This window comes from Pelobates fuscus, chromosome 5, assembly GCF_036172605.1.
Source record: "Pelobates fuscus isolate aPelFus1 chromosome 5, aPelFus1.pri, whole genome shotgun sequence".
In the NCBI taxonomy this organism is placed as follows: domain Eukaryota; kingdom Metazoa; phylum Chordata; class Amphibia; order Anura; family Pelobatidae; genus Pelobates; species Pelobates fuscus.
Window position 1 is genome coordinate 244,297,233 of NC_086321.1, and position 26,608 is coordinate 244,323,840.

The following is a 26,608-nucleotide window of genomic DNA, read 5'->3' on the forward strand; positions in this document are numbered from 1 at the left end:
GCATCTTTTTCTGACATTTGTATGTGTTTTAAAACATTTTTGCTGTGAAAAAGTGCCTGGCATCTCTGCAGTCAAAAGTTCAATTAACTTGAATTAATGGAATTCATTTACCAAATAATTTAAATGTTGCATCAATACGTTTACTCATACTACATAACTAATCCCTATTTCATTCTTAATAACCACTTGACTATAAATGTACTTTAAATAGAAAAAAAAAACAGTTTTTAGATAGATTTTTCACCCAAAAGTATTTTATTAGACAAAATACGATTTAAATAGAAAAACAAAACAAATTTATACACACACACACACACACACACACACACACACGTATTTTATTCACCCTGGTTTATAGATGATACTGCTGATACAGAGGATTGTTTCTCCACAATTTGTCAAGCTTCTGACTGATCATCCTTTATCTCTCGGTGTCACAAGATGACATATTTCATTGACTGGATAAATCCCTATTGATCTTCAGGGGTTACTTACTTCAACACTCCTGATATCTGTGATGAATTAAGTTCCTCTGTGCAATTAATCACCATTCTCTGGAGATTTACTATCACTGAAAATTGATCTGCCATGAGGTGGTGCATCAAATCCTAAATTCTATCCACTTAAACAATCAAAAAGAAATAGTTTGGGTTTATCTTGCAAACAAAATAAATTGACAGTGTATCAATCCACAATCACACATGGTCCAGTTTATTTTTTTAATAAAGGCAAAGGAATTTTCCCTTAAGCAACACTCCAAGCACAATACCCTCTACATCATTGATTGACTGTCCTGATGACCCTCCCCATTGTAAGTAATCCAAATATTTTGGAATGTTTTGAACCTCTTATCTGGGATCTGTTCCCTACTTCTGGCAGAAAGCCAGAAGCTCTCTGCGTGAGCTAAGCCTGCCTTTGCAAGGCTTAGCTCATTGGCCGAGAGCAATACGCTACTGCAGTTAGTGCAAAACTTTGCTCAGAATTCGAACAGAACTGCCTGCTTGGGAGCTTCTGCCTGTTCATGGAAAGGCGCTCTGGTTACTCAGTGGATGTGGGAAGCAGCACAACTAGGGCAGGAACCTCACGATTCACATGTAAGAAGTCAAACCATTTAAAAAAAGTTTGATTACTTACAATGGGTGCACCATAACCACTACAACAACTTTCTCGTTCTGTTGCTAGCAGATACAGCTATGAAATGCTATTTGTACACATGGGGGACTTTGGAATAACCACATGATCCTCTACAAATCTTGTTTTGTGTGAAGAAAATGGCTAGGTACCAAAGCAGAATAAAATCTAGGATGTTGCTTTATTTTTACAAAATTGAGTTCATAGAAAAGTCAAAAGTCCTTATGTACGTCTTTTGATTGCTTTTGAATTTCAGTGAAATTCCAATTCAGTATGTAAGTTTGTAAGTGCCATTCGTGCTTTAAACAAAGCCACAGTATGCGTTTGCATGTCACTAGCTGTCTACTTTCTGAACTCAGCTGAAGAATTCTCATAGAAGAGCCTCCCGGCAATATTTAATTACAATACAGCACAAACTGGATGTGCTGTCTTTTCATTGTGTTTCCTGTGAGCATTCTCCTGGAGATCTATATCAGATGAGGAAGTTAATGATGCTGGCTGATAAAGAAGAGGTTTAAGATAACTGTCACAATGCTCTAGTAATTGTCAAAGATAAGATGTAGGGAACCATATATTCCAGATATATCCTGAACATTCCTTATATATTGCATTGCATATCTATTAGAAAAAATAATAATGGAGGTCGTAAAAATGTTCAGAGAAATGGTTTTATTTCTGGTATGGTATTGTTCTGCCTCCAGCCATTCCTTTGATAAAATAGCCTGAAGGTTTTGGTGTTATATTCCAGTACCAAACAAGATGCTTTGTCAGGTAGCATGCATTTAAGGGGAAGCTTGTTCCAGGAATACTTACTCTGTGGAATAAACTGTGTAGGTTTTTCAAGGGGTATAGGTAAAAGGATTGTGTGTGAGAAATTGTATGGGCTGCTTGGTTTATGGGTAAACAATCCTCACATACCAAATACTCAATTACTGGAGAACTCCAAAGATCAGATTTCCATGAGGTTTTGTGTATTATAGTTTATAACTGGTCATGGAGTAGTCATAGAATGACTCTGTAAGGACCTGACACTGGCCAGATTTACTATTTAATTGAAAGGTATAGTGTGTGTATATATACAGTATATATGTGGACCCTTTGGAATGATATGGATTTCTGCACAAATTGGTCATAAAATGTGATCTGATCGTCATCTAAGTCACAACAATAGACAATCATAGTCTGCTTAAACTAATAACACAGAAAGAATTAAATGTTGCCATGTTTTTATTGAACACACCATGTAAACATTCACAGTGCAGGTGGAAAAAGTATGTGAATCCCTAGACTAATTACATCTCCAAGAGCTAATTGGAGTGAGATGTCAGCCAAATGGAGTCCAATCAATGAGATGAGATTGGAGGTGTTGGTTACAGCTGCCCTGCCCTATAAAAAATACACACCAGTTCTGGGTTTGCTTTTCACAAGAAGCATTGCCTTATGTGAATGATGCCTCGCACAAAAGAGCTCTCAGAAGACCTACGATTAAAGGACCACTCTAGTGCCAGGAAAACATACTCGTTTTCCTGGCACTAGAGTGCCCTGAGGGTGCCCCCACCCTCAGGGACCCCCTCCCGCCCGGCTCTGGAAAGGGGAAAGTGTTTAAAACTTACCTTTTTCCAGCGGTGGGCGGAGAGCTCTCCTCCTCTTCTCCTCCCCGTCGGCTGAATGCGCACGCGCGGCAAGAGCTGCGCCGCATTCAGCCGGTCACATAGGAAAGCATTCATAATGCTTTCCTATGGACGCTTGCGTGCTCTCACTGTGATTTTCACAGTGAGAATCACGCAAGCGCCTCTAGCGGCTGTCAATGAGACAGCCACTAGAGGAAATAGGGGAAGGCTTAACCCATTCACAAACATAGCAGTTTCTCTGAAACTGCTATGTTTCTGAAAAAATGGGTTAACCCTAGAAGGACCTGGCACCCAGACCACTTCATTAAGCTGAAGTGGTCTGGGTGCCTAGAGTGGTCCTTTAAGAATTGTTGACTTGCATAAAGCTGGAAAGGGTTATACAAGTATCTCCAAAAGCCTTGCTGTTCATCAGTCCACAGTAAGACAAATTGTCTATAAATGTAGTTCAGCACTGCTGCTACTCTCCCTAGGAGTGGCCATCCTGTAAAGATGACTGCAAGAGCACAGCGCAGACTGCTCAATGAGGTGAAGAAGAATCCTAGAGTGTCAGCTAAAGGCTTACAAAAGTCACTGGAAAATGTTAACATCCCTGTTAGCGAATCTACAATACGTAAAACACTAAACAAGAATGGATTTCATGGGAGGATACCACAGAGGAAGCCACTGCTGTCCAAACAAAACATTGCTGCACGTTTACAGTTTGCACAAGAGCACCTGGATGTTCCACAGCAGTACTGGCAAAATATTCTGTGGACAGATGAGACCAAAGTTGAGTTGTTTGGAAGAAACACACAACACTATGTGTGGCGAAAAAGAGGCACAGCACAACAACATCAAAACTTCATCCCAACTGTGAAGTATGGTGGTGGGGGCATCATGGTTTGGGGCTGCTTTGCTGCGTCAGGGCCTAGACGGATTGCTATCATCGAAGGAAAAATTAATTCCCAAGTTTATCAAGACATTTTGCAGGAGAACTTAAGGCCATCTGTCTACCAGCTGAAGCTCAACAGAAGATGGGTGTTGCAACAGGACAATGACCCAAAGCATAGAAGTAAATCAACAACAGAATGGCTTAAACAGAAGAAAATACGCCTTCTGAAGTGGCCCAGTCAGAGTCCTGACCTCAACACGATTGAGATGCTGTAGCATGACCTCAAGAAAGCGATTCACACCAGACATCCCAAGAATTTTGCTGAACTGAAACAGTTCTGTAAAGAGGAATGGTCAAGAATTACTCCTGACCGTTGTGCACGTCTGATCTGCAACTACAGGAAACATTTGGTTGAAGTTATTGCTGCCAAAGGAGGTTCAACCAGTTATTAAATCCAAGGGTTCACATACTTTTTCCACCTGCACTGTGAGGGTTTACATGGTGTGTTCAATAAAAACATGGCAACATTTCATTCTTTGTGTGTGATTAGTTTAAGCAGACTGTGATTGTCTATTGTTGTGACTTAGATGATGATCAGATCACATTTTTGACCAATTTGTGCAGAAATCCATATCATTCCAAAGGGTTCACATACTCTTCCTTGCAACTGTATGTATGTGTGTGTGTGTGTGTGTATGTATGTATGTATGTATGTATGTGTATATGTGTGTGTGTGTGTGTATATATATATATATATATATATACATATATATATATATATATATATACATACATACATACATAGTTAACCAACCCCCCTATGGGAAAGTGGGAAAGGATTTGACCTTTCCCCCCCAAGCCATGCCAGTCTGGCAATAGCTTGTCTTGTCTCCATGGCTGAGATCATCAATCTTGATGATCTAAGCCAAGCCAATGTTTTTTCCATCGAAAAAAATTGTGAGGCTATTGTGCATGCACTAATCAGCATCTCCTCATAGAGATGCATTGAATCAGTGCATCTCTATGGGCAACATTCAGCATCTCCATGCAGAGTGTGGAGACGCGGAATGTAAGTCCTGCAGACTTTGCAACACTGGACAAGGAATTGCCTCTTGTGGCTGTCTGAGTGACTGTCACTAAAGGTGTTACTTGGCAGCAATGTAAACATTGCCTTTTCTCTTCAAAGATAGTGTTTACATTGAAAAACCTGCAGGGACAGGCTTTAGACACCAAAACTATTACATTAAGCTGTAGTGGTTCTGGTGACTATATTGTCCCTTTATGTAATAGTGCAAAATGTGTAGAAGTAATAAACTGATTAAAATGCTTTAAAATAAGTGACTGTATATACTGATACAATGTCTTCACAGACTTCAGCTTATGTTCTGTTAGCTGCAAATAATTACTAAGGATCAGTAAGGAACTACACAACAGTTTCTTTGTCGGCAGCCTGTTTGAACAAGTGCTGGGAGCAAGGGGTGTGAAGTGCCTTTAGATGTGAGTGCTCAAACTTTGTAGTAGAAAGAGATAATTTTTTCTAATCCCTTAAGGACCAAACTTCTGGAATAAAAGGGAATCATGACATGTCACGTGTCCTTAAGGGGTTATGTCAGCTGCTTAAACTTGTACTTCTTGTTAATTTCAGCTGAGTGTCAGAAAGACATGTAGCGAAAATGAGCAGCAGATCACCTCTGTGTCACTTACAATAATGGATATACAAACAGGAAGACTTAAGGAGCCTCAAGCACAATTTAAGAATCCTTAAAGCGAAACTATGGGGTAAAAATAACCCTCAGAATATGTTAAATAGCAATCAATGTTTTGGAACTATAGATTCCCTTCTATGCACTTTCCATTTGCAACCCTCTTTGGATTTAAAAAAAAAAAAAAAAAATTATAGTGCCAGGATGTTAGCATCCAAGGTGACATTACCTGAGATCGCCTCCATAGAGATGCAATAGATTGGAACAAGGCTTTGTGCAGCCAAACACGATGCTCCTCAAATAAAATTCTGCTATCACCAGCATTTGTTTCCTAATCTTTAGAGGTTCACTCTGTCTGAAGGAGGAAGCACTTGCAATGTTTCCAAAAAACTGTAATCTTTTACATTACAGGGTTAAAATGACAGGACCACTATACCCAGACCACTCCATTAATGCATTAAAATCCAAAAACATGTTATATAAAAACAAACCAAAAAAACATACCTTCAAAGTTTCACGAAAATCACATGGTTCTGCCATTTCATGATGAAAACTAGTGATTTTATAAAATATCTTGGTACTAAGAAGTGTTAATTTTGCCGACTAAGAATTCTAGTCAAATTTTAGTCAACTAAGATTGAAATTTGCTGCCAAAATTAATGCTGCACAGAGGGGCTGGGGTAGTGGCCAAAGAGAGAGACCAGGGCTTGGGAGAGAGACTCCGAGAGGGACTGGGGACACACCAAGAGACACAGTGGGACTGGGGAAGGTGCAAAAGAGACAGAGGCTTTAAATAAACTCATTAGATTTTAATGTGTTGACTAAAATCTACTGGTGATTTAGTCAACTAAAATCTACTGGTGATTTAGTTGAGTAAAAGACTAAAACTAAACCAATTCAGATGACTAAAATACGACTAAAACTAAAACGGATTTTTAGTCAAAAGAGTATGACTAAAACTAAATTGAAATTTGCTGCTAAAGTTAACACTGGTACTGGGTTTCTCTCGCATATAGTTGAAGCAAATAGGCAGCTCAGACACTCAAACCAGTCTCTCTGTTCCGGTTCCGATAGAAGGTAGGTAAATTGAGAATAGGTCAGATTTATGCTGGAGATGTGAGGAGGCAATAGGGATGGACCTGCACATTTGGTGGTCCTGTAGAACAATAACTCAGTACTGGACCCAGGTCCACACGCAGATCAAGGAAATCCTGGACACTGATCTCCAGCTACAACCACTTCAGATGCTCCTCCACCACATCGAGATGTAAAAAATCACTTACGAAATACCTACTAAACGCAGCCAAACTACTCATCCCAGCCAGATGGCGCACCACGCAGGCCTATAACCTCCAGCAATGGATGGACAAGGTGGAAGAGATCCACGGGATGTAGACACTCTCCGCATCCCTGAAGGGAACCACTGAACGATGCCTACAAACGTGGACCCCTTGGATTGACTTCATCTCCCGCAGAGAGACCTAGGGGCTCACACCGGGGCCCTCAACAGACGGAACAAAGGACGAATGGCCCGACATAAACCTAGGAGAAGGGGAACGGGACGCGAGGCGAGAAGGGGCGCGGGGGCGGGCCCCTCGGCTCGGGTGGGCACATGGGAGGGGGTGACACCCTTACCTCTACACACCCGTTGTGCTCCATTCCTGCTCAACCCCTACCTACTAGGTCGCCCTCCACATTGGCCCTCGTACTGACGCACAACTAGTACAACTTATGCCCAGACTCTAACCTCACACCGTCTAACACAGATCTCAACTCCTAGCAACTGCACCTGCACGTATGAGGGGACCATAAGAACACGGATGGACCCGAATCGGGGGTTAAGCCCGCCGAGGGAAGACCATCAGGCTTAAGGGGGAGACACAGGTGACACACACCCAGAGATTGGAGGAGGGCATAGGAGGCACAATGGGTCTCGCTGCAAGCCTGACTGACGCTCGACTGACAGAAGACCTAGATGGGATGCACCCGAAGACGGGGGGTGGAAACGACAACCCATACGCGACAATTATCGACATAACACCAAAGAACCCAGACGCAACCGGGAGTGGCCCCGGAACTATAATGACCTACGCAGAACAGAGCCGTAACCCAATAGAATTTTTAGAATGGACACTAGGTCACCCCTATCCCCAGAACATACGCCATAAGCGCTTAAATGGGCACTTGGCAGGCAAAGGAAAGCCACCCACTGCGTAATGCGGTTATACGATACGCGAATAACACTGATAAAGCTTGTTTAGACACTTGCAGTAGCTGAAAAGGTCAAGCATGGTGTTAAGATTATTTGTATTACAAAGTTACAACTGTTGTGCTGTTACATTTATGCTATCCTGTGACAAAATGAAAAAATTAAAAATAAAGATTTTCTAAAAAAAAAAAATTGAGAATAGGGAGTAGCGCCTTGGTATAGATACGTTAGATTGTAGAGGTTGAGTAAATTTTCTTTGATTCACTTTGGTGGTGTAATCCCAGCCTAGGGATGTATGGTGTCTTCAGAAAAGTAGGGTGGCTCTAGATGGTATACACCCCACCTCAGGGTCTTACAAGTTTATAGGCAGTTTTGTTGTATAAATATAACAAATAGAAATAAAAATATAGTGCTCACTGATAAAACTGTGCAATAGTAAAACATTGGAGAGATACTCACAAGTGAGGAGCAAAAATTAGGTTTTTGCTCAATTCTCAGGGCTCAGGTGGTATGTTCGCCAGCAAAGGAATGTGTATCCAGGCTCTAGCGGAAAGATAAGTCCAAAGGTGTATTAAAATGAACTTCTTTATTAAATAAACTTGTATAGGAGTTCATAAAATAATAAAAGCAGTACAAAGCAGTAATAAAACACTTAACGCATTTCACCTTCACAGAGGATGTTTCAAAAGTGTCATATACACATGAACTTCACAGTATATATAGGGTGTGAAAATGTAATAGTCACATGACAAGTCATGTGATCAATAAAATAATTAAATGATACACAAGAACAATTTAAGCATACTGTATATAAGAAACATAAGTAGAATAGGTAGTAAAAATACAAAAATGAGCAATATAAAACCGGTATGAACATACGGTCACTTTCTCTCAGAGGTTTACTTATTATGTATATATGCCATAGTTTCTCAATGGTGGCACCATTTTGTTTTTGTGAATATGAGCCTTGTCTTTTTTTTTTTTTTCTTTTTATAAATTCTTTATTTCCGAGTTTTCAAGAATTCTTCAACTTTGTGGGGTACAGAAAGGAAAGAGGGTTGCAACATGTTACAAGCATATTGGTTACAGTTTTAAGTTTTAACATTTTACTGTTTACATTTGTTTTTCCAGCTGTTAAACAGGTTGCTTTCGTTGCTCGGGGTCTGGAAGAACCGGTTGGGTGGGGGTAACTCCTCCGGTTGGTGTGACCACCATTTTCCCTGTGCTTAGTTACTGTGCTATGTGCGTTAGATTATGGTGTTGTTGTGTTGTGCTCAGTCATGTTCCACGCCCTGTTCGTGGGCTGTATGAGGTGTCGTGGTCTTACTCTGCCTTTTGCGTTGTGTTGTCTCGGTCCTCTGGGGATGTGGTGGTGCCTCCGGAGTCGGGGGTTTAGAACTTGCAGATTGTTCTAGTGTCGTTATGTCATTTTACAGTGTTTGGTTGAACTCGTGGAGTTCTCCTGAGTCAGGTCAGGTGGTTGTTTGTAGTTGTTATGTTTGCTTGTTTATGTGGGTGGTGTCTGTTAGTAGTGGTGTTTGGGTATGTAGATTGGATGGGTGTGGGAAAGGGGTGTGGAAGGGAGGGGGGGCAGTCCCCCCACCACCGCCGCACGAGTTCTCCTACAATGCCAACCAGGGGTCCCAGATCTTATGAAAAGATCTGTATTCTCATGTACTAGGGCGGACAGTTCGTCCATCTCCATAGCCTCCTTAATCTTTCTCTGAGCCTCTTGGGGCCGCTGGGATTTCTGGGCTGCCCCAGTGGGTAGCTATTGTTCTACGCATTGCTAAGGCTACCTTTGCTACTAGTTTGTTTTGTGCTCGGGTCAGGTTTTCATGGGGCTTGGACCACAGCCAGATCCATGGGTCTAGGGGGACGTCAGTTTGTAATGCTCTTGAGGTGGCAGTGGCCATTTCTTTCCAGATTTTGGGTTAAATGTTGACATTACCAGCACGTATGTTCCCTTTTCGCCACACCCTTTCCAGCATCTGTCCGAGTCTGTACGTTTCATTTGTTTGAGTCTCAATGGGGTGAGGTACCACCTGAGCAGGGTTTTATATGCCTGCTCCTTGTGGTTAACACATATGGTCACTGTCGCTATTGCTTCCCATATATCAGCCCAGTCCGAGGGGTCCCCTGGGGGGCCAAGATCCCTTTCCCAGGCCTGTATGTAGGAGAAGGCGTCAGGTGGGGCTTTAAGTGTCATGAGGTTGTATAGATTGGAAATTTGGCCCTTGTGTATTGGGTTGTTCAGGCAGCCCCTTTCGAACGCTGTTGGTTTCATCACCGCCGCTGCGGCTATGCTAGGGGTTGACAAGAAGCTTCGGAGCTGGAGATATCGGAAGTGGTCGAACAAGTTATACGGTGTGTCATTCGGCAGGTCTGGGAAGGGAATGAGGTGGTGATTATTGTAGAAGTGACAGATCCTCGTGAGTTCATTGTCCTCATAACGGGTGAAGTGTTGGGGCTTCATTCCCGGGGTGAATTGAGGGTTTCTCAGTATGGGCATAAGGGGTGAGGGCGTGTTTATGAGGTTGTACTTGTCCGTCACCCTGTTCCAGATGTGGATGGCTGTCGTGAGGGCTGGTGTCATGTTTGGCTGCTGTGATCTGTGTGGTTTTGGTATCCATAGGTAAAGTGTTGGCAGGTCACTTCCGAATAGGTCATGCTCCAGGTCCACCCACCGCTTTACCCCTGGAGGGACATGCATGGTTTGAATTTGGGATGCTTGGTGATAGTCCCAGAAATTCGGCAGGCCTAATCCCCCCTTTCTTGTGTGCGATATACAGGGTAATTCGTTTTATTCTAGCTCTTTTTCCTGCCCAAATAAATTTATCTATGTGCATTTGAAGATTTTTGAAGTCTGCTCGTGAGAGTGGGATGGGGAGGGTCTGGAATAGGTATAGAAAACGTGGAAGTAAGTTCATTTTTATTGCTGCCAGTCTCCCCGGCCATGAGATGGATAATTTTTGCCATGTTTGCAAGTCTCTCAGGGCCTGGTCGATTAGTGGGGGGTAGTTTAGTCTGTATGTAGAGTTTAGGTCCGCGGGTAGGTCGATTCCTAGGTAGTGAATACTATGTGTTTGGAAGCGGAATGGGTAGGTTTGTTGTAGTAGTGTTCGTGCGTGAGGTGGGATCTGTATTGTCAGGGCTTCTGTTTTCTCTATATTGAGCTTATATCCTGAGATTTTTGCCTATTCATCTAACAATTCTAGCAGTGGGGGTAGTGACGTCGCTGGGTCGGTCAAAGTTAGGAGCAAGTCGTCCGCATATGCCGCCACTTTGTATTCCTCCCGTCTTATTTTCATGCCTTGTATAGCCGGTGTATTGCGGATCTTTTGTAATAGGGGTTCGAGGGAGAGGGCAAAGAGGAGGGGGGACAGGGGGCACCCCTGCCGAGTACCGTTATGTATTCGGAATGGGGTTTGGCATTAGTAGCTGTGCTGTTGGGGTGGTGTAAAGGGTGTGGATTGCTTGTAGTAGAGCCCTGGGGAAGCCGAACCTCGTCAGGGCCGCGAACAAGTATGGCCAAAGGATCCTGTCAAATGCCTTTTCGGCGTCCAGGGATAGTAGTTGCGTAGGGATCCGTCTGTGGGTGGCTGTCCATATTAGGTCGTAGGTGCGTCTTGTGTTGTCGTAGGCTTGTCTATTGGGTATAAAGCCCACTTGGTCCGGGTGTATCAGTTTTGGGAGGAAATGCTTAAGTCTGTTCGCAATGAGTTTGGTAAATAATTTAACGTCTACATTTAGGAGCGAAATGGGGCGATAGTGTCCCGGGTCTTGTAGGGATTTGTTCGGTTTTGGTATTAGGCTAATTCTTAGCTTGGAGCATTTCCGCTGGGAGCGGTTCTCCTTTGAGGTAGCCGTCCCGGGGCCCAGGCATTTGTTGGGTTGGAGGGCCTTAATCGTCTCTGCCACCACCTCTAATGTAACTTCTGCCGCTAGTGATTCTCTTGCTTCGTCGGTGAGTTGCGGTAGGGGTATGTTTTGCAAGTAGCGTTCTATGGCTTCCTCTGTGGCGGTTGCGTTGTGTCGAGATTGGGGGTCATGGTCGTAGAGGGAGGCATAGAATTGGGTGAAGGTTTCTGCTATCTGTTCGGGGAGGTATTGTGTTTGGCCATACGGGGATTTAATCGAGGCTAGCCGGTTATGTTGCATTTTCTTTTTAAGTCTGTTGGCCAAGAGGGAGTCTGCTTTATTAGATTTCTCATAAAACATCTGCCTTGTCCATGGCAGTGCTTTTTTTCGAGTCTTGGGCCATCAATTCATGGATGGCTTGTTTGTGTACCTGTATCTGTTGTTGTAAGTCGGGGGTGGGGTTTTGTTTGTGCGCGTGTTCCGCCTTACAGAGTTCGGTAAGGTGGTGGTTTAGTCGGGATAGTTTCTCCCTTTTGTGAGCTGAGGCCGCCGAAATGAGGCTGCCTCTGATGACTGCCTTGTGTGCCGCCCAGAGCATACCTGCCGAGGGCACCGAGCCTTTATTGGTTTTGAAGAAGTCATGTATGGCTTCGTTGATTGTGTTTTTGATGTGTGGGACATGGAGTAGTGTTGGGTTTAGGCGCCAGGCCCATTGTCTGGTCGTATGTGGGAGCCTTATAGTTATAGTAATGTCTGCATGGTCCGACCACGTGATTTGTCCTATCTCTGTCCTGTCCGTGTGTTGCATTAGGGATGGGGAGGTCAGGAACATGTCTATGCATGAGTAGGACTTATGTGGGTGAGAAAAGAATGTAAAATCCGTTGTCAGTGGGTGTTGTGTTCTCCACATGTCCACTAGGTTCGTGTTCGTTAAAAAGGAGTGGAATAGTTTGTCTGTTTTTACCTCGGGTGGGGCCAACTGTCCCCGGTGTTGTGTTCTGCGTCTGTCGTTGGTTAGGGATGGCACCGCATTAAAGTCTCCCCCCACCACTTTGTGGTGAGAGGGGAATAGGGCCAGGTGGGTCTGCAGGGCCGTCCAGAAGTGTGCATTCGGTACTGTCGGAGCATATACCGACGTGATTGCATATTTATTCGGGCCTAAGTGTCCCGTTACGGTAAGGAACCGCCCCTGAGGGTCTGAGGCTGCGTTAGTAAATTGTATGGGACAGGTTCTGCGAATGCTGAATGACTTATAGTACTTAGAGTATTCCTTTAATGTTACAACTTTTTTGTTTTTAACACTGTCGTGTCAAATTCTTTATGTGTGATTATTTAGGTTACTGCTGTACGAGCAGTATTTGACAATCCTTTATGTGATTCCACTCTAGATATGCTAACAAGTGATGATATTTGCATCACATAAATGTGTATTATAGGGGGGGCGTGGCCGACAGCCGAGCTACATGGCAGCACATTAACACAGCTCCTGAGCTGCATGCATTACAACCGCTGAAAACGGAGGTATTTCACCATAATGGGAAACAATAAAAAGGCTTACCCTACTCCCCAGCACTCCGGGAAAACTCCCGCAGGTAGAACGGGCACTGTCACCCGTTTATTTAAGGAATATTCCGACCGCGTGGCGGACCTCGGAGAATCCAACATGGCGCCGGCGGCAATAACTGCTGATTCCGATCCCCCGAGTCCCTCAGAGTCAGACACCTCGCACAAGTCGTCGGACATCGATATTAAAGACATGATCAGGAACCTACCCTCCAGAGCTGATCTAGCTCAGATGTTGGGGAAATTAGAAACCACCTTCCAGCAGAAAATGGAAGGCCTCAGCTCGGAAATATCCCAGGTAGGCCGCAGGGTCCAAGACTTGGAGGATGTTAGAGGGTCACAACAAACATTAATGCATACCCTCTCAACCAAAGTCCAAGCCCAAGAAAGGCATCTATCTATGATGCAACGCTCCCTAGACGATATCGACAATAGGGGCAGGAGGAATAATTTACGTATAAAGGGACTACCCGAAGCAGAAGGGGAAAACTTATACACCACCCTAGCTTCACTATTTAACCTTATTCTCAACCGCAAGCCAGACTCCCCGGTTATCCTAGACAGAGCACACCGCTCCCTACGCCCCAAAGCAACGGCTGGCGACACACCAAGAGATGTCATTTGCCGCATCCACTACTACGCTTTAAAGGAAGACATTTTAAAACATCTCAGGGCCACTTCAGGCCCCATGCTATATCAAGGGCACGAGCTACAGATTTATCAAGATTTATCCTGGCACACCCTGCAAGCAAGACGAGCCTTAAGGCCAATCACCGACCAACTCCGGGCACGCAACCTACGGTACAGATGGGGCTTCCCCTTTGCCCTCATTGTAAACACCCGTGGAACCACGTACACAATATCTACACATCAGGACATCATACCCTTCGCCAAAGCACTGAACCTGGCGGAAACTTCTATCATGGACTGGTATGCACCGGACCCGGCTCTAACGGCACCATCTCAACAACAAAGGCCACGATGGAGATCCCCGGCTAAGAGGCAACGGATGCATCAAACTGGACTCGCCCTACAAGCAGGAGAAGGAGGGCAGACCGAAGCAGCAGGACACTAAGCACTCTCATCTGCCACCTTCCAACTATATCCCCAAGATACCCTTCTATACGAGACTGATTCTCAACACGAAGACAATGGCCTCTATTCACAGACAGAGCCAACTACTCGGACTAGGACATATTCCATAACTAAGGTCCCGAATGGGATCAATTCGTCTTACACACAAGACAGGTCCATATGGCCGGTGCTAGAACTTCAGGTCGTATGAATACAAATGTTTTAACTCTCTTTCACTGTGAAATTGATATGCATTGATTATATGGGGGCGACTTACGTCATTGTTTAGCCATGACCACAGGTTTAACCAATACTCTCCATGTTAAGGAATTCAGTACATCCCATAATGTGACAGGGAGACAAAGACCCTGACTGACTGGGGCTACAGAGACCCGAGTGGGTAGCAAACCTCGGTTACAGTGGGAGAGGACACTCACCGACCTTTACAGAAGGGTTAGTATTCCTCCATTTGACGGAAAGGGGATATTCCTGGGAAGGAAAGGTTATGGGAATTAGTCTGCCAACCTCTGCCCCCCTCCAGTGGACACACCTGACTTGCCTCCCCATCACCCCATTGCCTGTATTGGCATCTACCTCCATGAAGCACTTGTAAGCTAGTTTTGCGGTTTGGTTACGTGCGCTCTAGAAGCCCACTGTGTTGTAATTTGTTAAAACAGTACATATTGTCATTCTGACAAGCAAGCAAAAAAAAAAAAAAAAGAAAGAAACACAAAAACGAAAAACATAAATAAAAATCTATATAAAAAAAAAAAAAGAATTAATCAAGTAAAAAAAAAAAATAAATAAAAAAATAAAAAAAATAAATAAATTTTAAAACATAAGGAAAACATACACGACTCCCACTCCCCCCCCCCTCCTCATTATATCAGGGTCATCTCAACCTTGCCCACTGTAGACTACGGGACTTCTCAGGGGCAGACCCTAGTTGATTTAATAGTGGCCAAAGAGCAACACTGGTAAACCCACAGTATCTCTACTGGTAGTTTCCACTTATAACTCGACTGCTTGTATATAGTTTTGTTTTGTTTTGTTTGGTTTAAAAAAAAAAAAAAATATTCCAGGTTGACATCATTTACTGAAGTAATATTGCTAGATTTAAGAATCTGTGTAACGCTTATCTCAAACACTCAAGGTACCCCCAACGCAGCCCCCACGGGTAAAGGCAAAACACATATTCTACACGATTACAGTAATCTCCCTCTCACCTCCCCCTCCTCCCACCAGACCCTTCGCTATGGCAACAATCTCAATACTCTCGCACAATGCTAGGGGACTGAATACTCCCGAAAAACGCCACATGGCCCTCACGGATTATCATAAAACAAAAGCGGAAGTGGTCTTCATCCAAGAGACTCAGCCCCATCACTGAAATCCAGACACTTCACAAAGGGATACTTTAGCAACTACTTAGAATCAAAATCACGAGGAGTGGCGATCCTCCTCTCCCCAAATTTACCATTCACTTACAAAGAACACTTATCTGATGACAATGGGAGATACATCTTTCTGAAGGGCCAAATGGGCTCAACTCCGATCACATTGGCCAACATCTACCTCCCTAATAGGAAACAATTTCAGACCTTACGCAAGATAATTAAACAGTTGGTACAATTCACTGAAGGCATGTTGATCTTAGGGGGCGACTTCAACATCTCCCTAGACGGAGCCCTAGACACAACATCACAAGCCCCAACATATCAAGTATCGACACGAGCACTTATCCAAAAACTCCTAGATTCACACCAACTCTATGACTGCTGGCGAGTTCTACACCCCGCTGAACGGGACTATTCTTATTATTCGCACTCCTCTGGCTCATACTCGAGAATCAACCTATTTCTCCTTCCACACAGATTCCTTAATTTGGTACACTCCTGTAATTATGATCCAATCACTTGGTCCGACCACGCACCAATCTCTCTCTCAATTCAGATCCCCTCTTTACATCCCAATAAGACACAGTGGAAGCTGAATGACACCTTACTCAACCATCCCAATATACGGGACCAAATTGAGTCCTCGCTGGGACAGTATTTCGAGCTTAACACACATCCAGCATCCACCTATCCCATTATATGGGAAGCACACAAGAGCACAATAAGAGGAACATTCATCCAAGCAGCCTCCAGGCTTAAAAAGTTGAGGGAATCCCGCACACTCAGCCTCACCAGAGAAATTAGGAACTTGGAAGGGACACATAAAAGCGATCTAAATCTTTCCACATTTAAGACACTGATAGAAAAAAGGACCGAGTTAAATAAGATTCTCGACATCAATACTAAACACTCCCTAGCCAAAACGAGAAGCGTATACTACGCACAAGGGAGTAAATGCAGGCGCCTCCTGGCACATGCCCTAAAGAAACAAAGAGAACACACATTTATAGCAGCCATTCGCACTAAAGAAGGCAAACTTTCACACTCTATGACCGACATACTCAGAGAATTTAAAGACTTTTACACCTCACTGTACAATTTAAGACAAACCCCCCCAGCAACGGCAGATATCCACGAATTCCTGTCTCATAGGATCCGCAATACTTTACCTCATAATCTCCGTGAATCCTTAGAAAAGCACATTTCAGAGGATGAGTGCCGCCAAGTAATTATTATTTTTTTTTTTTTTAAATTCTTTATTTTGTCGTGCACAATTAAGACAATATACATTTACACCAGCAATGCCACAACAGCTTATGCCAGGGTTTCCATATTCGTAAAAGCACAGGTGTATGGCATGGTTAAACAGTGCACTTTTTTGTTTATATTTAGGAAGAGTGAACAGTAGTGAAACAAACTTATGAGAGTTTAGTCAGGTTATCTCAAGATGTGTCAAACCAGTAGCATATATAAAAGTTGCTGGGTACATGCTGCCTAGCCTGTTACCGTGTGAGTAAATATGATGGAGTAAAAGACGTACACAGTATGGCTTGACATGGTTACATGAAAATCTGCCTCAGTGTTTAATAGTATAGTAAACTGACTAATCCTGTGACCTGTGGGATTAACATGCTAGCTGAACATAAGGTAACATCGCTGTACATATAATTGTCATGCTGATTCAAAAACTAACAATGTGTATACGTGGTGTAGCTATATGTGCCTGAATAGGTTAATTGTATGTCGGCCCTAGGATTAGTGGTGTCACGAGAAAATACGTTTGAGGTGGCATGTGTGGAAGCAAAATGTCATAGCGAGGTCCCCTGGGGTCCCCCAGGTAGAGGTCTCCTTGTGGATAGGTCGGGTGGAGGAGGGTCCATATCCAGAGGTCGCGATGTGGCACAGTGAGTCGTGTTCGGTCTCCCCGTCCTGGACCCCTTTTCACCATGTGTCTCTGATGGCTCACCCGATGCCTCGTTGGGGTTGTACAGTGCTCTGTTGTGGGTGTCCCTGAATCTCCGTTTGGGACCGGTGAGTGAGCAGGAGTTGGTAGGGAGGTGTGCGGTCATGTTGCCGTTTGTTCACTGTGTTCAGGCCACGCGAGGTAACCCTCCAGTTTCTGTCATGCTGCAGGGTCAATACCTCACTGTCCAGCATTCGGCGTCTGCTGAGGGACGATGTTAGTCCAGGCTGGCGTCTCTCACTTTTACCCCTGTTCGTTAGGGAGGTTACATAGCGTTGTTCAGACGGGATTCCCCCTTTGCCCCAGGACTGTATCAGAGCCGGTGCCATCTTGCCACGAGCCTGGGAGCCAGTATGGGCCAGGGTCGTCCCTTCCGGGATAATGCGGGGAGTCCTGCTGGTCGGTGCTAGTCGTCGTGTAGCCGCTCTCCGCTGACGTGGCCGGCACCCACGGGGTATGTCCCCTACTGCTCTCAGCCTGGGAGGGCTTTTAATGTGTGAGCTAGCGGCGAGGGACTTCGTTGTGCCCTGAGGTGGAGTCCCGGATTTCCCAGCGCCTTGCACCCGGTCCCGGGTGATTGAATTACGGTGGGTCTTCGCCGGTTGTAAATGCAGTGCCAGCTTGGCCCAAAAACGGTCAAAGATATCTGCAATGGGGTCTTTAGCATGGCCACTGGGGCCTGATGGTGCATGATGGTGCAGTCGCGTGTCACTTTTGGTTGGATCAGGCTTTTCCGCCATGTTGGAGGCCCCCGCTCCCATACTGCTTAAGGGGAGCACCAGGACTGTCGCGTTATAGTGAGGGTGGGGTGCCTCTTTTGGCGGGGACCGGGATATCCCCCACCGGTCCACAGGGGGGGGGGAAGCAGTACCTGCTCGTGTAAGGGTTTCAGTGTCGGGCGGGAAGGCGGCCGTCCTTCCCCCTCCCTCGCCTCTCTCAGTAGGCCCAAACCGGTTATTGCGGTTCCCGGACAGATCGGGTTCCGAGTAAGGTGTCTCCGGGTCCATAGGAGCTTCGTTAGTCCAGTGGGCTGTGTTGAGGGTGAGTCGTGTCACTTTACCCCGTTTTACCGGCATAATTGAGTCTTTGCTGCAGGAGCTCATGTTGAGTGCGTCTTGTCGCTTCGCTAGCTCGGCTCCGCCCCCCGCCGCCAAGTAATTAAACAACTACCACTAGGGAAAAGCCCAGGCCCCGACGGACTCACTGCCAAATACTATAAGACATTCGCCCCTTTATTAATACCCCATTTCCAAAACACGTTTAATTCCCTGCTCAAAACAGATACACTCCCCCCACAGGCCTTGAACGCAACGATCACACTACTTCCAAAACCAGGGAAAGACCCCACCCAATGCGGCAGCTACAGGCCGATTTCCTTGATAAACATTGATTTAAAGCTATTCACAAAGATTTTGGCTAGCAGACTCAGACCACTACTATCAGGACTGATACATGGTGACCAATCGGGTTTCATCCCTGACAGGGAGGCCAAACACAACACCACGAAACTGCTGAACCTCATCCACAAGGCCACGAGGGATGGATGTCCCAGTCTACTCCTGTCAATAGATGCCGAAAAAGCATTTGACAGGGTAGACTGGACTATGTTATCACACACCATGCAATATATGGGATTCGGCCCAAATTGGCTTAAATGGTTTGACGCAATTTACTCGCAGCCCACGGCAAACATTAGGGTTAATGGCCAACTATCGGAACCGGTGGCAATAAGGAATGGCACCAGACAAGGTTGCCCCCTGTCGCCTCTCCTGTTTGTCCTGGTCCTGGAGCCCTTCCTTCAAGGGATTAGGGACAAGACCTGCATTAAAGGCATCACAACAGATAAGGCGGAACATAAAATAGCAGCATTTGCAGATGACATGCTATTCACACTCTCAGACCCAGTATCGTCAATACCTCACCTTATGACTGAAATGGAATCGTATAGCGAGATCTCCAATTTCAAAGCTAATCTCAGCAAATGTGAGATATTGCCACTCAATGTTTCTCCCCACGATGCAGCCATCCTACAACAAGCTCACCCTTTTGTATGGGCATCCCACTCCATAAAATACTTAGGTACCCACCTAACTAAAGAGTCATCCCGCCTTTTTGAGAGTAACTTCCCTGGCCTGATGAAGGGCATTTGCTCGGATCTTAGCACTTGGAACAAACCTCAATTTGGCTGGTTCTGTCGGCTGAACATTCTAAAAATGAATGTTCTGCCAAGGCTATTGTACATCCTACAGGTTTTACCAATTGCGATACCTAAGTCCTGGTTCACGATGGTCCGGAAAACTTTTACGACCTACATATGGGCACACAAGAACCCAAGACTCGCATACTCCCTCCTCACACGACCAAAGGACGAAGGTGGCCTAGGTCTACCTGACATAGAGAGATATCACCAAGCAGTCCTTTTGACTAGATTATATGACTGGACACATCCACATCCTACCACACAATGGATACATATCGAAAATACTTTCTTCAGAGCACCCATTTTTACTATACCATGGCATAAGTCCGGACAGCCGTTTCTGCTGCATTCCCCGCATCCCACAATTTCACCAACCTTACGCATGTGGGCTAAGGTGAGGTCTCACCAGACGATGTCACCATACCCATCACCACTCTACCCTATCACACACAACCCTCTTTTTCGGCCGGGTGAAGATGGGAAAGCATTCAAACAGTACTATGACTCCCATTACCTACATCTAGCCGATGTTGTGGACGACTCGGGAGCTCAGATGAAACCTCTACAGACAACAACAGGGGGTCACACTATACTGCATGCATTCCAATATAGACAACTTTCCCACTTCGTGCTTACAGGGCCATTGGCTCACAATTCTACTAGACCTCACACACAATTGGAATTACTCTTTAGAGAACATACCCTAAAGAAGAAAATCATCTCAGAGATGTACACAAAGGTCAGTAAGACAATGTCACGCCACCTACCAGCATTCACATCGTCATGGGAGAAGGAATTGAACACCCCCTTCACGCCCGAAACGTGGCGTACCATATTTACACGAATTCACAGGTCATCCAGAAATACTGCAACCCAAGAGAGTAACTACAAAAGGATAGTGAGATGGCACTACACTCCGACTAAACTAAGATCCCTATTCCCGACACACTCGCACCACTGCTGGAGGTGCCAAGCTCCCGAAGGCAACACCACACACATCTGGTGGTCCTGCCCAGTAATCCATAGTTACTGGAAACACATACATGGGTTGATCCAGTCAATCCTAACCACACACATCCCGTTCAGTCCAGACCTCTTCATATTCTTGATTACCCCACGAGATACTCCCAAAATGCTTTCTGATTTACTTACGCACTTAATTTCAGCTGCGAACCAACTCATTCCTGCATTCTGGAAGCTACCGAACCCACCCTCCATCCGCGAGTGGATACAAAAAGTAGAAACAATTAGAGACCTAGAAGAAACATGCCATTCCCTCACGGATAAATATTCCACATACATCGCTACCTGGCAACCTTGGTGCGACTATCTCACTAACCGTTCGATGTAACTGTTCTCACATGACTCAGACACATTCTCCACTTCAGAAACCCAATTCTCTCCCGGGGATCGCTGCCCTTCCCTCCCTCCTTTTTCCACCTTGCACTCGCACTCACACCTAGACAGCGAATTAGCTGTCAATAGAGCCGTAAATGCAGATCAGGGCACAACTACAACAATTGCTCTATCCTTTATTTCAGGGGTCGAATTATCATTGAAACGAGCCAACTTTTGAATTACTACATCGCATTGTTACAGCCAACTCCTTCATTTAGCCAAACTAAAATAAATTGTACATAAATCCTAACTGTGATGAACCAATGTGATACAATGCCCGCTACTTTGGTGTCTAAAGTTATATCTTGCGCAGATTCATTGTTGTATCATCTTATGTCATGTCATGTTATTTTATATTCTATATCGTATTACACTGATAAACGATTGACAATTGATGTAAAGTGCAAATTCTCAATAAAATGTTAAAACTTAAAAAAAAAAAAAAATGTGTATTATAGAAAGAATGAGAGGTATTTTAAAAGTGATTATTCAGAAATTTACATATTTCGCTCCAATTTGCAGCTACATTGTGTGTGTGACTAGGGATGATGAACTTTATATTTCTACTTAGTTACCATTTTGATCACAACCTGGGAAGGTGTGTGTGACAGTGAGAAGAAGGTGGTCCTAATATAGTGCTGCATAAATGTTAACATATTCAGTGCCAAAACCCACCCTCTATAGGGGTCGGTAGCTTATGGCACACAGGTTGCAAGACTAGCCGGCCCAACAGTGGCCCCTTTGGGACCAATGGTACCTGTGTACTTTGAGGGCAGCAGGATTTTGCCATTCCACTTTTCCACATCTTGCCCTATTTTAAACTAAATTTCTGCTAGTGCTGACTAAGCGGTCAGGAAGTGATGTTAGAGTACTTAAGGAGGAATAAAAAAGCAGCCCACAGCAAATTGTGCCTCATCATCCCATGCCTCAACAGCCTGGTCCCTAGTGGACCAAAAGGAAGCTGCTGCTGCTAACTGGTCCCTAGTGCACCAAAGGGAATCCGCTGCTGCTAAATGGTAAGCAGAGAGGGGAGGCATAAATAACATTAACGTGAATTTGTGTGTGTGTAATATAGTGTGTATATTATTATTGGTATTTATAAACTGCCAACATATTTACAGTTGGGAAAAAAAGAATAGTACATAAAAACCAATAGCACTATATGTGTATAAAATGTTTGTGTGTGTAGCAGTGTGATTGTGTTTGTGGCAGCATGCAACTTTGTGTATACTTGGCAGTGTGTGTATCCCTTAAATGTGTCTCTGAATGAGTAGGTGTGTGTCTGAATATCTGTCTGGGAACGTGTGAGATACACAAGCAGCCCCTGTACACATACAGACCAAATACATATAGCCTGTAAAAAACAATACAGGTAGCCCACACACAAGCAACCCCACCATACTCAACTCACATATATGCATAACACAGAATGCCACTATGTTATGAGTCAGGGCTCGAGTCCTGCAGGAACGCTGGGGAACGGCGTTCCTGCACTTTTTCCAAAGCAGGAACGCCGTTCCCAGTCCTGCAGGACGTGCCCTGCTACGTGCACACAGGGACCATCACACACTGTGTTCCCTCGCCAGCTCTAACTCTCGCGAGACCCGCGGCTGTCAGAGCGTTGCCATGGGTTACCATGGCAACGCTCCGCACAGGCGAGTCTCGCGAGAGTTAGAGCTGGAGAGGAAACACAGTGTGTGATGGCCCCTGTGTGCAGCGGCTGCCTCCCTCCACCGGACCACCAGGCGATCTCCCCCCTCCCTGACAAGGTAAGAAGCAGGGAGGGGGGAATAAACTAAAAAAATACACACATAAAGTTGAAAAAAAAAAATGCTCCCCCCCTATCATCCAGCACACACACACACATCATCCAGCACACACATACACACACACACACATCATCCAGCACACACACACATCATCCAGCACACACACACACACATCATCCAGCACACACATACACACACACACACATCATCCAGCACACACACACATCATCCAGCACACACACACACATCATCCAGCACACACACACAAACACATCATCCAGCACACACACAAACACACATCATCCAGCGCGCACACACACACACATCATCCAGCGCGCGCACACACACACACACACACACACACACATCATCCAGCACACACACACACATCATCCAGCACACACACACACATCATCCAACACACACACACACACATAATCCAACACACACACACAAATAATCCAACACACACACACAAATAATCCAACACACACACACACACATCATCCAACAAACACACACACACACACATAATCCAACACACACACACATCATCCAACACATACACACAAATAATCCAACACACACACACACACACATCATCCAACACACACACATCATCCAACACACACACACACACAAATAATCCAACACACACACACACATCATCCAACAAACACACACACACATAATCCAACACACACACACACATCATCCAACACATACACACAAATAATCCAACACACACACACACACATCATCCAACACACACACATCATCCAACACACACACACAAATAATCCAACGCGCACACACCATCCAGCACACGCACACGCACACACCATCCAGCACACGTGCACACACACCCTCCAGCACACACGCACACACACCCTCCAGCACACACACACACACACACACACCATCCAGCACACACACACACACACATCATCCAGCACACACACACACACTTCATCCAGCACACACACACTGCGTTCATTATACACAATCTGCACTAATTACAAACACACTACATTCACTATACACACTCTGCATTCCTTATACACACTCTGCACTCACTACAAACACACTACATTCATTATACACACTCTGCACTCACTACAAACACACTACATTCACTATACACACTGCACTCACTACACACACTGAATTCACTACACACACTCTGCATTCATTATACACACTCTGCACTCACTACAAATACACTGCATTCATTATACACACTCTGCACTCACTACAAACACATTACATTAATTATACACACTCTGCACTCACTACAAACACACTGCATTCATTATACACACTCTGACCTCACTACAAACACACTACATTCATTATACACACTCTGACCTCACTACAAACACACTACATTCACTATACACACTTTGCACTCACTGCAAACACACTACATTCATTATATACACTGCACTTACTACACACACTGCATTCATTATACACATTCTGCAATCACTACAAACACACTGCACTCACTACAAACACACTGCATTCATTACACACACTGCACTCACTACAAACACACTACATTAATTATACACACTCTGCACTCACTACAAACACACTACATTCATTATACACACTCTGCACTCACTGCAAACACACTACATTCACTATACACACTGCACTCACTTCACACACTGAATTCACTATACACACTCTGCATTCTTTATACACACTCTGCACTCACTACAAATACACTGCATTCATTATACACACTCTGCACTCACTACAAACACACTACATTAATTATACACACTCTGCACTCACTACAAACACACTGCATTCATTATACACACTCTGACCTCACTACAAACACACTACATTCATTATACACACTCTGCACTCACTACAAACAAACTACATTCATTATACACACTCTGCACTCACTACAAACACACTACATTCATTATACACACTCTGCACTTACTACAAACACACTACATTCACTATACACACTTTGCACTCACTGCAAACACACTACATTCATTATACACACTGCACTTACTACACACACTGCAATCACTACAAACACACTGCACTCACTACAAATACACTACATTCATTATACGCACTCACTACAAACACACTACATTTATTATACACAATCTGCACGCACTACAAACACACTGCATTCATTATACACAATCTGCACTCACTACAAACACACTGCATTCATTATACACAATCTGCACTCACTACAAACACACTGCATTCATTATACACACTGCACTCACTACAAACACACTGCATTCATTATACACACACTGCACTCACAACAAACACACTACCTTCATTATACACACTCTGCACTCACTACAAACACACTACATTTATTACACACTGCACTCACTACAAACACACTACATTTATTATTCATACTCTGCATTCACTACAAACACTACATTCATTATACACACCCTGCACTGCACTATATGCATAGGAGTGTAAAAAAAAAAATTTTTAAGGGGGAGGGGCGGGAATCTTGGGTGAGTTCCCACACTTTTTTCCCAGGACTTGACCCCTGTTATGAATGCATAATAACACACAAAGCCCATATACACACATCAAACAACCCTCAAAACAGCCACAGCACCTATTCCTAACACAAACAGAATATGGCAACATACACGAGGAAGGAAAAAAAAAAGCCCCGGGACTTTAAAAAGGTTGTCTACCCCTGCTCTGACTACTCACACCTTACCTTTGAAGAATAGCTGTCGTATGTAAACCAAATCAATAAACCCTAATCACAGTAAGGCAAAGCTACTTGTTCTGGAGAACTTAAAGAGTGCATCATATCAAGGTACTCATTCATTTGCACCCTAGTATTCCAAATAAACCATAAGTTCAAACAAATACATAAAAAGAAAACAATTGAGAGCTGTACAGTCTAAAAATCAGCCCATTCTGGAAATGCAGGGCTATTTGCATGCCTCTCGTTGCCATCCATCTGGCTTGCCTGTGTATTTAGATTTTTTGGACTCATTCTTAATTTGAAGCGGTGACCCTTCTTTTTTTACAAATTATTTTAATATTGGACACAATTAGACTTTACCTGTGCATGAGTAGACTAAGGTGTTTATTCGTCATTCTTTCTTGTGATTAGGATGTAGAAGGGTGAGTGATTCAAACAGCGCGTGCTGTTCACATCACTTCAGACAGGGATCTCAAACTATGTCGTCCCCCAGATATTGAAATCTTACAATTCCCAGAATTCTTTGAATGAAAAAGCCAGAGAATCATGAGAAGCGTGGTTCAGCAACATCAGGGTGGCTAGAGTTTGATCTAGGAGAAATGAGTTAGAATAAGTTATTGGATGTTTGGAATGATTATATCAGATATAAGGAATATAGTATTAATAGAACCAGAGATCGATAAAAACAACTTAAGAGTTTTGCTTAACCCTTTCAATACCGTATACTCAATTGAGTATAAATGTTTCTTTTAAAGTATTTTGCAGTATGAAATCTAGTCCATCAAGCCTCACTCATCCTCATTTATGCTATAGTGGCTCCTGGCAGAGAAATATGTTCCTCTGCAGGCTGATAATAAAACTGGTCACTGATGTAATGCCTGTAGATCTGCTGAAAATGTAAGCTCACCCCCTGCTTTCAAACAATACAGGAGGTTTCAGTGGGTCATATCATTCCTATAGTCCGTAGGGCGGAGTGAATGTTCAATTTCACTGTAAGCATTTCATTAACATTTCAGAGATTGATAATCATTGCTACAGCAGTTTTAAATGCCTTGATTTTAGATCTATATTTTTTTTTACTGTATTTAGTGAAGGTGTGCCTTCAAA

At 44.1% G+C, this 26,608-nt stretch overlaps 1 protein-coding gene across 2 annotated transcripts in view; it reads left to right on the forward strand.

Moving 5' to 3' along the window:
• Window positions 1-26,608, forward strand: part of MOB3B (MOB kinase activator 3B) — a 141,158-nt gene that overhangs the window by 25,738 nt on the left and 88,812 nt on the right. The window contains exon 1 of one of the 2 annotated variants that reach the window (XM_063455184.1): window positions 991-1,094. The exons of the other annotated variant lie outside the window; for it this stretch is intronic. The gene's annotated coding sequence lies outside the window, so the exon portion shown is untranslated. Of the gene's footprint in view, window positions 1-990; window positions 1,095-26,608 lie in introns of those variants that run through there. 2 annotated transcript variants of the gene reach the window in all.